The following is a 12,823-nucleotide window of genomic DNA, read 5'->3' on the forward strand; positions in this document are numbered from 1 at the left end:
ATGTCTCCATAACTGACCACGAGGGAAGTGATGATGCAGCTCAATTCAGCAAAGAACCTGACTCATGCACCCTTGGTCCACACACCGATTCTTAAAAACTAGCACTGATTATTCCTTAGCAGTAATATTGTTAAGAGCACATGCATATTTTTAAACTATTTTTCTCTTGTCTAAAAGAAAGAGAATAATTTGGTTAAATGAAAGGGGGAACTGGATGTCCAGAGACTTACCTGGGGAGTTCTATTTTAAATTTGACCCACCTTAAATCTATCTCAGTCTCTACCTTCAATTCTCATGTTACATGGAGGTATCTCCTAGCTATTTCCATCTCAAAAGGAATATAATTAAAAATAATATACTGAAAAGAAAATACAGTAGGGAAGGAAAAAAAAAGACCAAAAGAGCTGTGGACGTGAGTTCCAAACCCTTTGATAAATTACAGTGTGACCTTGGGCAAATGACATTATTTCCTTTTTTCTTTTTTAAGTGTGTTTTTTCAGGACCCATCAGCTCCAAGTTAAGTAGTTGTTTCAATTTAGTTGCGGGGATCAAACCAGCAACCTTGTTGTTAAGAGCACCTCGCTCTAACCAACTGAGCTAACCAGCCACCCCCCCCCCCAAATGCTACATTTCTAAGCATCAGCTTTTGTATCTGAAAAATTAGTTTGGGGGCTACATGACCTCACAAGTACCTTAAAGCTCTAAAATTCCTACTGCTAAGTCTTAACAGAAAGTAGTTTCAAAGACCAATTTTGGGTGTATAGCACATACCAGGTACTCAAAACTTACTTTAGGACTGGAAGGTCAATTCTAACAAAATATCCAGTTTAAAAAATAAACCCTCAGGATTATAGCAAAGATACTACCATAACTAATTATACTTGTATTCTGAGTATGTCTACGTACTAGGACAGTCGTTACTATTTATCCACATTGAAAACCTTATTAGGTCCCCATGGCGACCTAATCGTAGCTGTCATGCAAACACGTTTTGGAGTATCCTAGCATGTTAATCTGAAAATGTTCAGTGATACATTCTCAGCATTTCCCAAAATCTATTTCTACATCTAGTCCAATGGTCAAATAAGTTTAGGATAAGGTGTTTCAAACATAATTATACTGTGTCTTTACAGCAGAAATTATCAGTGCTTTTAATATAATAATTTGTGAAGAATATAACATACTAGATTTCCCAATTTATTTGGTTATATACTACCTAGTTATCAGGATTCTTCATGTGAATGATATTAATACATTTTATTTATTAATGAGGATGTTAATAGTTATGCCATAAATATTTCCTCTGTTGGTTTTTCTTGTTACTTAATCAAAGCATTAATAAATATATATGTAATATTAAAAGCCTAGAACACCCAACAAATGATAGCAATGTTTATCCTTGGGTATTAGGATCGTTTTCACTTTATCTCTGCTTTGTTTTTGAAAGATTTTACTGGGGAATATTGGGGAACAGCGAGTTTCTTCAGGGCCCACCAGCTCCAAGTCGTTGTCTTTCAATCTGATTGTGGAGGACGCAGCTCAGCTCCAAGTCCAGTCGCCATTTTCAATCTTAGTTGCAGGGGGCGCAGCCCACCATCCCACATGGGAAGTGAACCGGCGACCTTGTTGTTGTGAGCTCGCGCTCTAACCCACTGAGCATCCAGCCGCCCATCCGGAGGCAAAGCAGCAGCTCGTTGTCCTTCAATCTAGTTGCGGAGGGCACAGCTCACTGGCCCGTGTGGGAATCGAACCGGCGACCCTCTTGTTCAGCGGTCACGTTCTAACCAACTGAGCCATCCGGCTGCCTCTCTAAGTTAATTTTTAAATGTATACAATAAGTATTCACTCCTTTCATAATTGGGCGGGGGGGAGGGAGCCATTTTCATTTTGCAACAGAAAAAAAAAACCTAACAGTGATACTTCGGTTATGTTGACTTTTAAAGTGGGAAAGGATAAAGGTAATTAAAAATTTATTTATAAAGTAAACTGAATGTATAATACAAGAGGTCAACATAATATCACAGCCCATTTAAATCTGCCCATGACAGCCCAAGAACTAAATATATGTAGCACTTCAGATTTGAATTATAACATACATTGTTTTTACAACAGATATGCAAAAGTGCATGGAATGAGCTGATTAACTTAAGTTATAAACCAAGTTTGTTGGCAGTTCAGAAAACTAGTTTTTTCTAATTATAAATATTTAAATTTTTATAAATATAAAAATGATATTTTCAGTCAACTTTTATTTAATACATACTATCAAATAAAATGCATTGTTCAAGGTGCTAAGTATGCAATAATAACAAGGCATAACAGTCCTTGGCTGTAAGCTCATACACAAGTAGAAAAGGCAACAACATAGTGTGGTAAGAGCTGCTAAGGCACAAAGAGAAGGCACTTAAACCGGCGTTGGAGGTTGGGGAAAACCGGTAAAGGCTTCTTAAAAGAGATAGCAGCTAAGGAGAAATCAATGAAAAGGGTAGCAGGGGGGTCAGGAATCCTGGAGTCATCTTGACTCTGTCTCCTTCAACTCTCACATCCTAACAATCACCAAATCCTATCCATTCTTCCCCCAAAATTTCTCCTGACTCCTCCATTTCTCTTCTCACCGCCACTACCCAGGCCCAGGGTACTGAATCCTCTCCTCTAATAGCTTTGTAACTGGTCTTACCACAACCACTCCTCTGTCCTGTTCCTAACCTAATCAGTACACTGTACTTAGAGTGACCTTTCAAATACTCAAATCTAATCGGGTGACTGTCCAATTTAAAACACTTGGGGGGAGAGTGGGTGACCCCCATAAACACAGCCCTCAGGATAAAATCCAAAATTCTTAGCAGTAATTACCAAGCCTTTCAAGATCTGGCCCCTGCTTACTTCTCCTGTCCCCACTTTGACATTTCCCAACTTGCACTCTGGTCACATGAACTTTTTTCAGATCCCAAAGCAGGCCCTGCTATCACTTGTCCCTAGGATTTTGCACAAGCTATTTCCTTCTGCCAGAAACATAGGTTTACAGATTTTCACTGAGCTAACTCCCATGTATTCTTCAGATCTCAGCTCAGCAGTCTGAGAAGTCTTTCTTGATTATTCGAAAGTTTTCTGAATACCTCCTCCTCCATGCTCCCACTTAAAACTTCCCCTATCAGAATATGTATTACACTGTACTCATACTAGCCAAGTTAATTGTCTGACTGTCTGACTCCCTTATTTAAAGTAATGGGAAAACAGGGACCTTCTTTTTCACAGTTGTATCCTATTACTTAGAAATAATGCCTAGCTCATATAACAGCTATATTTATTGAAAGAATTATAAATATTTGTTAACTTGGCTTTACCTACCCTACTGAACAGTAGGGTCCTTAAGAATAAGAAAGAATTTTTACTCTATATAGTGCTCTGCAACTTAAAAGATATTATGAACTTTTTATTAAGCACACAGTAAGTGCTCAATAAACACTTGTTGAATGAAGCTAGTCAAACAACAGATAAAAACCTTGTCTCATGCAGTTTCCCTATATTCCACTTAAAATTAACTCTAAATCACTCAAATTCTGATATGAATACCTAAAAATGACAAGATTTCATTTGTATTTTCCTTTGTTTATAAAGATCTGAACTCCTTATTCTTTTAAATAGCTTAAAAGGCCAAAAATAGGCTGCTCTCCCCACAAATCACTTAAAGCTATATATTTTTAGTCCAGGAATAAAATTAAAAAAAAAAGGAATCCTCAAACTTGGAAGACCAAAGATCAAGAAAGCACTCCAAATTAACATACTCAAAGGAACATTATTATTTGGAGAGAAGTGAAAAAAATGCATCCTTAAGCAGCATGGGTGAACCTGAGATAAGGGCAGTTTTCATGGAAGCTAAAGAAATACTCTGTGGAAAAATAACCCTCTTATACTAGTGCATGTTTATTAGAATTATGTCAACGGTGTACAACTCATAGCACCTTCAAATTCATTCACTTAACTTTTTTCCACTTTGGTGAGGAGGCGAGATAAAATAGTTTGGATTGACATGGAGAGAGATAGGGCTAATTTATTTTATGTAGTAACAAATACAGAAGAGTTTTTCAGGAAATCTGTGTTCCTTCTTATGGGAAAACATAAGACTTATTATGTAATTTTGATTCTAAACAAACAAAAGTTTTCAGCAAAGAATTGAAAATTCCTGTTGACCCAACTCACAATACAAGCCATAACTAGGATTATAGCTCTCTTGTACAACACTTAAACTCACCATATATATAAATTACAGGATGCTCCAGCAAAGTCCCAAAATAAAAGGCAGCAGTAGGGTATGGGGGATTTGAATGTCTCAAAAATAACTTAAGATATAATAGTAAACATCAAACATCCTAACGAAATGTTACCTAAAACATTACCTAAAAGTTCTTACACCACACATAACACTCCACCAAAAAGATTTACCTCTGAATAGTGCTTAAACTGTGTTTCTTGCCAAGGAACTCAAAACATGTCACACACAACCTAAGTATCCCCAACATATACTTTACGCTTCATTTACCAAAAGCAGATTGGCAATAAATCAAAAAGTTGGTTAATTATCAGTGTAAAGCAAAGAGATAAAATGTAATTGCTATCTTAGGTTATTCCCACTAAGATGACTATAGTGTTCAATAGTATTTTCAACTTTAAAAAAAAAAAACAAATGACTTTCAGCCCTCTTAAGCTAAAAATTAAGGTAATTACATTTAACTGCTGTGTTTTTCTAAGTATAAACCCACACATTCCTTCCCTAGGTCTTATCTGATTATAAATCCTTTCCATTACTCACTCTATAAACTATTTATTAGAAACTGTCAGAAAAAATATAAACAAAAATAAATGTACTACACATAACAAGATTAGAGGAGAGTGTGGTCTCAAAGTAGGTACCTTACATTTAAGAATCAGTATTTAGTAAGTTGCCATTATTATAAAACAAACAGCCTTTTTCATGTTTATATAGTCCATTTTGAGACTATTTAGATGAAGACTATATACTCAACTAATTATTTTATCTATTTACTTATCTTAACAGTTGTTAAAAATAGGATTTACACAATGCAGTTGGAGCTTGAAAAATAATAATCTCATTTTTTCTGTATTAAATTTAAACATCCCAAAGCAAATAATCTTTCTCATATAAGGACCAAGAGAAATATATTGAGCAGCCAGGCCCAATTTAACTTAAGGTTAATGAGGAATTTCTCCCATTAGAAGCTACTCAAAGAAAGGCAGCCCTTGCTTATATTTTTGAATATACATAAAAAGACTTTTATTATTTTTGTAATTTAGTACATTAAACCTAACCAGTTCCCAACTGGTATGTATGTCCTATCTATTATCTTATGACTATATAATCCCAAAATATGATTCCTACAAAGTCTACAGAAGCTCTGATGTGAAAATTTCTTATACCACAAAGATGTAAAAAATCATTTAGTAATTAGCAGGTGATAAGTGATATATTATTTAAATCATGCCAGAAAGAAAAAACATTATTTGACAATACTTAATTTTAATTACTCTCAGAAGCAACTCAAATACTATCAAATTGTTAGGCATAATGGTAAAGTCAGGAAAGAGGTGAGCTAATTAATAAACTGTTTTTATTTTTAGTACATGAATCTACCATTTGTGGATTATCAATTTTCAAAGAATTTGAATGTAATAAATATAGCAAAATTTCAATTATATTAAATCTAATTTCAATTTTCTTTGATGAAACAAAACTCTGCAAGATCTTGACACAGGATCTTTATTATTATATTAATTATTATATCAATTGTATGAAATATAATTCACATAATTTCATATATATATGAAAATGTCAGGTATAATTGAGTTCCAGTTGAGAAAAATCCAGATAAGTTTTTTATATTTTTGTATACAGATTACTAGTCATGCATTAAGACATTACTCTCAGACCTAACTCTATAAGAATTATATAGCTGACTTTTAAAGCAAATTTATTAAGTCCTTCCTTTTTCATATCATAAAAATCTTTAAACTGAAACATTTAACTCTGATCTCCATTTGCAGATACTACAATTAGTGCAGATCAACTGAGTCCCTTTTTTAATTAACAAAGTAACCTGGTAAAAGTATGTTTTATCAAATGCCCTTACAACCATACTTACCTGGACAACGTATATAAACTAGTAGATTTCATTCTTTATAGTTAGTTTCTAATCAGTTTCAGTATCTGGTTCTCATAGACAGATCTAATGCTGCAATGTTTGGGTTGCACAATATTCTGGGGGAAATGTTATTTCCATTGAAAATTTTAAGGCATGTACACAAGCATCATGGAAATGTTCGCATGAGTTATTAAATAAAAATTTTAATAAATTTAAATAAAATTTTAAAAATTTTGACTCAAATACAGTGACTCCATTTTTTAAGTCATTTTTCTCAAGCCCCAAACAGTTCTTGCTTTTCATGCCTTGTTACCTAAAATATTACTCCCTGATTCATGTCATTCACTCACTGACCATCATATTTGAGCATTTTTAGGTCCTTACAGACCAACATAAAGCTTTATGAAGTCTCACATATTTTTGGGCTTCAGTAAACTTTATTCTTGTCCCAAATACTCAACTTCTGTTGTACTACTATAAGCTATTATATAACAGGAGGTGGGAAAATTAAAAAATACTGCAGCACTACAAGCTGAGTTCCCACAGTTGCTCAGTGGGTGTTCTGAAACTAGGCCATATTTCTAGTATTAAGAATTTCAAATCACTACTTCCAAAGTACAGAAATAAATGTCTTCAAGATTAAATCATAAAACCTTACTATTTTAAGCTGCCTAGTATATAAGCAACCCATTTCTGACTTTAAAACTGTAATTAACACATGGTAGATAAACCAATATTTGTTTTAGCAACAAAACAAGAAATAATTAGCTCTTCTACTTATCCTTATATAGTCATAGAATTCAATAGATTATATTAAGATAAAATGCAATATATTTAAACCAGAACTAAAGCAAAATTTTATCCCGGAAGATATATTTAAAAAATTGAATTAAATATAATCTATTTCAGGTCACCCAATCTGCTAGGCTGCACATACTTCTAGCAAAGAATTATGACCTCCAATCTAATTTTTCCAGTCCAGATTACAAGGAAGTCCCCAAAAAATAAAGCTTACTCTCTTCAACAGAATAAAAGTTGCAGAAATCTGTCACTTTGTCGTACCATTGCAACAGGTATGTTTTCATTCAACACTGATGATGAAGAACATGTTACTCCATTTTACATATTCCATAGCTAAGTAAACAAAGAAACACATGGCAGGCATAAAATCTACTTCTACAAATTGTAAGGTCATAATATTATACTGCACTGATTCTGTACTGTCAGATAATAATTTTCTTCTACTTAATTTTACTCAATAAATACTTACGGTGCCTTCTTAAGCACATCATTAAGCAAATGTTTCCAATTAACAAAAGCGTAACATGTTAAAAATTTTAAATTGTATCGTTTTATATGGAAACCTTTCTAAAATACAATACATGGTCCTGTGTCATCCTTAACAAAATTTACTAACAGCAATTAATCTCTTCATGATTTTACATCATTATTGCTATACTTTTCTACATGTAAAACAAATGGTATCTTGAAAGAGTTTAAATATGTTTATCAGTTCCTTAAACTGCTATATTTTTTTAAAGTCTTGTATCTGCTTTTTAAGTATTTTCTCTCTGCTCTTATTTTCTACTCTCTTCTGGCCTTTAGGAGTATCCCAGTCCTTTTTCAATTTGGTTACCAAACTTTTAAAAATTGTACATAATGAGAGTAAAAAAACCCTGAATTAAGGTCTGAGGGATTCTAAGAGCAGGAAATTTAAGAGCAAAAGCACTATAACATCTCTTTGTCCTGGCCTGTGTGGGGACTCTAGACTATTAATTTAAACTAGTAGGAGCATATAAGATCTAGATATTGTATACTAGAGAAATAGTCAAGACAGACGGACAGACTCATGCTCACCATGAAGCCTACAGTCTAGCAAAAGTCAGACACATCATTACAAAAATGATCAGTGGCATAAAAAAGAAAGTGCAGGTGCTAAGGGACCTGTAAATAGAAGAATCTATCTAGGGATCAAAGAAGGGCTCCCAAAGGATGAGATATTGAAAGCATGGGGTTATATCCAAGGAGATGATACCAGAAATTTAGTTTCCTAATAAATAACTGTGAGATAAATGAGGTGTTACAACATTTATAAGGTAATTTCTAAAATGTGAAAACTTTTTAAAGAAACTTCTATAATGAAAATAACTAAAGGGATCAAAACAAACAAAAAAGCAACATGAGAATGTTTTAAAATGGGAAACTATGGCACTATTGCACTTTGTGGGGAATGGAGTTTGGGATGGCAAAGAAGTCCTCACTGTGCCCTTGAAAAAGTGTCCTATAAAATCATTCTCTACAAAAAATTACTTAATATTCAAGTTCAAAAAACTTTTAAATCATGTGAGACCATACAAAGACGTCTATCAGGATAGAACTGCTGATCATACAGTCTGACTTACCTAAAAGAAAGAGTGGCACTTAAGTTTGGAAAGAGGTTGTTTTCAGCGTTCTCAGATGAGCGAATTTTAAATGTTTGCATAATAAAAACCTACCATGAGTTCTATGGAAGTTCATAAATGTTACTCTTAACATGATGCATAAATGCTGAGAAAAAGATATTGAAATACGATTTTGAAACATCATTATCCAAATTCTAAGCATGGGAATTATTTCACATCAGGCTGGTATGTTCTCCTTGTATTTAACTAAAATGTTAATGAAATAAATACTTTAAGTTTTAAATAATAATATGGAGTAGCTCCTCAACATAAATGCAGATCTTCGATTCAAGGTCCATATTAAATGAGGCGCACAAGAAATAATCTTAAACAAATGTTAGCTTTAATGAAAGCCTACTGTATCACCTAAAATGCTAGGTTATACAAGGAATCCAAATTGCTATTCACCTGCAATTCTCTAAATGAACCCTAACATCTCTAACTTCTACGCTTTTTCTAACCTCTACCTAGCCTACTTATTCCTCAAGAGTTCGTTCAGGCCCAATCTTCCTAGTATGCAATGCTAGTTAGTTATACATGTAGTCTGAGTCTTAACTCATCTGAGCTCTTCAGGATATACTGCTATTAAAGCACTTGTCACACTAAAACAATTAACTACTGATTTGTCCAGCTTATGCAACAGACTGAACTTACTAAGAGCAGGAAACAGTATATTTATCTCTGCATCGCCAGAGTCTGAGACACAACATGGTGATCAGTAGAAGGTCTATGACATTAATATGAAACTGTAGTTAGTAAGAAATATTTATAAAACAAAATTTAAAAGTTAACATAAAGACTATCTACCAAACTGTGAAAGTCTTGAAGGCAAGAAGGAGTGTTATACAACACAAAACTAGAAACTGAGAAAGCCCAAATTTAACTGATGAAGTTCACTGCAAATTCTAGACACTATCAGTGTCAGACCAAGTCATTTCCACTTTACCTCTAAGACATTAGAAAAACTAAAAAAAAAAAAAATGTATCTTTGTTAACTGTAAAATTACTTAATTAAAATTGTAGAATTTATAAATAGTATTTGAGGGCAAGTAAAGTACTTAAATTGTGAGTGTTCACAGCGCTATAAACATGAGAAGATGGGCGAGCCAAATACTTCATGAAAGTCTTTCAGGTTTATTTCACATAGGGACCAATTATACCTTTTAAAGGTATTCTGTAATGTTTTAGCTTCAAGCAATATGTTCATTCTTTCCAACAAAAGACCCTTGCCTTCTACAGCATGCACTCCTTTTTGCAACCAGTACTGATCTTTAGAAAAAATTGCAATGAGATATATAGTGTGAAGTCTAATTAGTTCTTTTAAATCTTGATAATGGGAGCATCATACTTTCTCAAAAAGCACGTTACCAACATCTCAAAAGCTGAAGAGCCCTTTGTAATTAGAATATTCTTTTCATGTGTTAGAACTTTGATTTGCTATAAAGTCGAGAACCAAGAGAAAATACCCAACAAAGACAGAATGAACATTAGTTTACCTTAAAATAATGCAACTATATATTTTACAACATAAATCAGTTTCTCAGACTTATGCATGCTCCTCTCAACCTACACTGGTTGACAATTAAATTTCAGAACACTCTATAATATATCAAGTTCAAGCATACCATAGGTCACCTTATAACATATACATTTTTCAGATTTTAAAAGTCAGTGCAAAAAAAAAAAAAAGTCAGTGCAGACAGAAAGGTAGGGAAATACAAAAATTTAACTGCTATATTTACAGAAAGAACTATAGGGCACAACTTTGATGCAGTGCAGCAAGTAGACAAAATCCAGGTTAGCTAGGTAATAAATTTTATATGTGTGTGTGTGTGTATATACATATATATAAAATATGTCATATATATTCATATATATATGAATGATTTAGCCTTAAATTATAATATGCCTACTGTATAACATACAATGTATAAAACGTAACAATAAATAAAACTAGCAACTAATTTAATATTTGCAGTACTCACTTCTCAAGTACCACATGAAAGTACTTAATGTATCACTCTGCTACTAAATTATAGCCAATTTCTAATTCATCTATAAAAAAATAATTACCAATTTCCTACTTGTCTTATTAAGAAATGGCAAAGTGTTTATTTTATATCTAAATTTCTCTCCTAATTAATATTTTATAAACTAGTTCAATAACATTTCTACCAAGGCCAAGCTATAAATCTCAGAACTCACTGAAGGACTTGACTTATAGTTCAACTTGTTTGGTTGCTTTTTATTGTTTTGGAGGAGGGCTGGTCTTGTTTCATTTGTTGTTGTTATAAACATAAATTTTATGCTTTTGCATACATGAATGATACATGAATGATATAGTAAACTGAATTCTAAACATATATTCTTTCATGTAATCTTCAACCTCCAAAAAATATTAATCTTTATATCTGCACATATACAGGGTAGAGTATATGTTTTAGTCAAAAATACAACAGATTATTTTTATGTTTAAATATCTTCTTACTAGAAAAAAATCTAAAAATTATTTACATTGTTTATAGAACACAAGTCCTACAGAAATATTAAATTACACAATAGATATTGATAATCCAGCATGTCTTTAAAACAAATGACTGCAATTTAACTGTCTGGATAACAAAGAATTCCAATTTTATTCATTCTTTCCCCACAATTCACATGGGCAAGCCAAGGCAAAAAATATACCAGCAGCTATCCAGAAACCATCATTGGGAGTATTCTACAGAGAATTCTACGTTATGTCTCCCTGAACATGGAACAAACCCTGTCATAAGTCACTGAAGAAACAGTAATATTTAAAAACCATAGTTCCAGCAAGTCTAACAAAAGAATTTATAATTTTGCTGTTCCTTTTGAAAAAGAAATGTTTCAAATTTCTGACTGGTTTGTAGTTCACAAGTTGTATGGCTCTTTCTTGCTACAATTATTAAAACAGGTCAGATAAACTTTCTGAATATAGTAATTTAGAAACTAAAAAGTAATGCAGCTGCAAGCTATTAACGTATCTTTCAGTATCACTCTTTAATCCATAACAATTTATAGGAAATAAAAGAAAAATATAAAAACTTGAAAATTGTATTAACAATGAGAGATCGGAAAACAATGCCAACCTGACATAAATGTAGTTGTTTTTTCAAAAACTGAACAAATACATTGGGGGAAAATGTAATCTTAGAGATAGGTCAGGGTCCATACCTTGAAACTGGCATTTCAAGAATATAGTTTTACAAGGAAATCCTACTATTTGTGACAACAGATGAACCTTGAAGGCACGCTAAGTGAAGTAAATCAAGACAGAGAAAGACAAATACTGTATGATCTCACTTAGATGTGGAATCTAAACAAACAAACAAAACCTCATAGAAAAAGAGATCATGCTTGTGGTTACCAGAAGTGGAGAATGGGGGAGGGGGGGTTTTTAGAGAAAGGTGATCAAAAGGTACAAACTTCCAGTTATACAATAAATGAGTACTAGGGATATAATGTACAATATGACGACTAAAGCTAACACTGCTCTATGATATATAGTATAGGAAAGTTGTTAGAGTAAATCCTAAGAGTTCTCATCACAAGGAGTTTTTTTTCTTTTCTTTCTTTCTTTTCTTTTTATTGTATCTATATGAGAAGATGGATGTTAGCTGAACCTATTGTGGTAATCATTTCACAATACCTGTAAATCAAACCATCATGCTATACACTTTAAACTTATACAGTAATGTATGTCAATTATTCCTCAATAAACTGGAAAAAAAAGAAATTAGTTTTACATGTTAGCTTATGTTAGCTTTATATTACAATTAAGCTATTTGAAAGTTGCAAATCTTAAAGTATTTATTTGTCTGTGGTCTATTTTTCAAATGTATATTCATAATTAAAGTTTTACACTGTAATTTATATCCAAACAAGTATCTAAAAGATTGATCATATTCAGTCTAAGTTCCAGTTGTAGGGAATGGTCATTCACATACTTTATTCCTAAAAATTCTTGTCACCGTCACATAGACAAATCTCAACAGTTTATAAATTCAAACTATAAATGTAAGCTTACTCAATGTTACAAATTGTACCCAATAGCTAAATCTCTTCAAATACAAAGTAACAAACAGTTACAAGGGCTGCGGCTTGGAAGGGTGACGGTAAGAGATCAGTGCACTAATTAACTGGATCTTTAAAATGAAGACAATTTTTCAGTGTTGATGCTACATTTAGATTCAAAAATAC

The 12,823-nt window shown here is 32.7% G+C and overlaps 1 protein-coding gene across 3 annotated transcripts in view; it reads right to left on the bottom strand.

Annotated features, from left to right (window-relative positions):
* SHOC2 (SHOC2 leucine rich repeat scaffold protein) overlaps positions 1-12,823 on the bottom strand; it is a 69,068-nt gene that overhangs the window by 54,105 nt on the left and 2,140 nt on the right. The window lies entirely within an intron of this gene.

Source organism: Rhinolophus ferrumequinum, chromosome 16 (genome assembly GCF_004115265.2).
Source record: "Rhinolophus ferrumequinum isolate MPI-CBG mRhiFer1 chromosome 16, mRhiFer1_v1.p, whole genome shotgun sequence".
Taxonomy (NCBI): Eukaryota; Metazoa; Chordata; class Mammalia; order Chiroptera; family Rhinolophidae; genus Rhinolophus; species Rhinolophus ferrumequinum.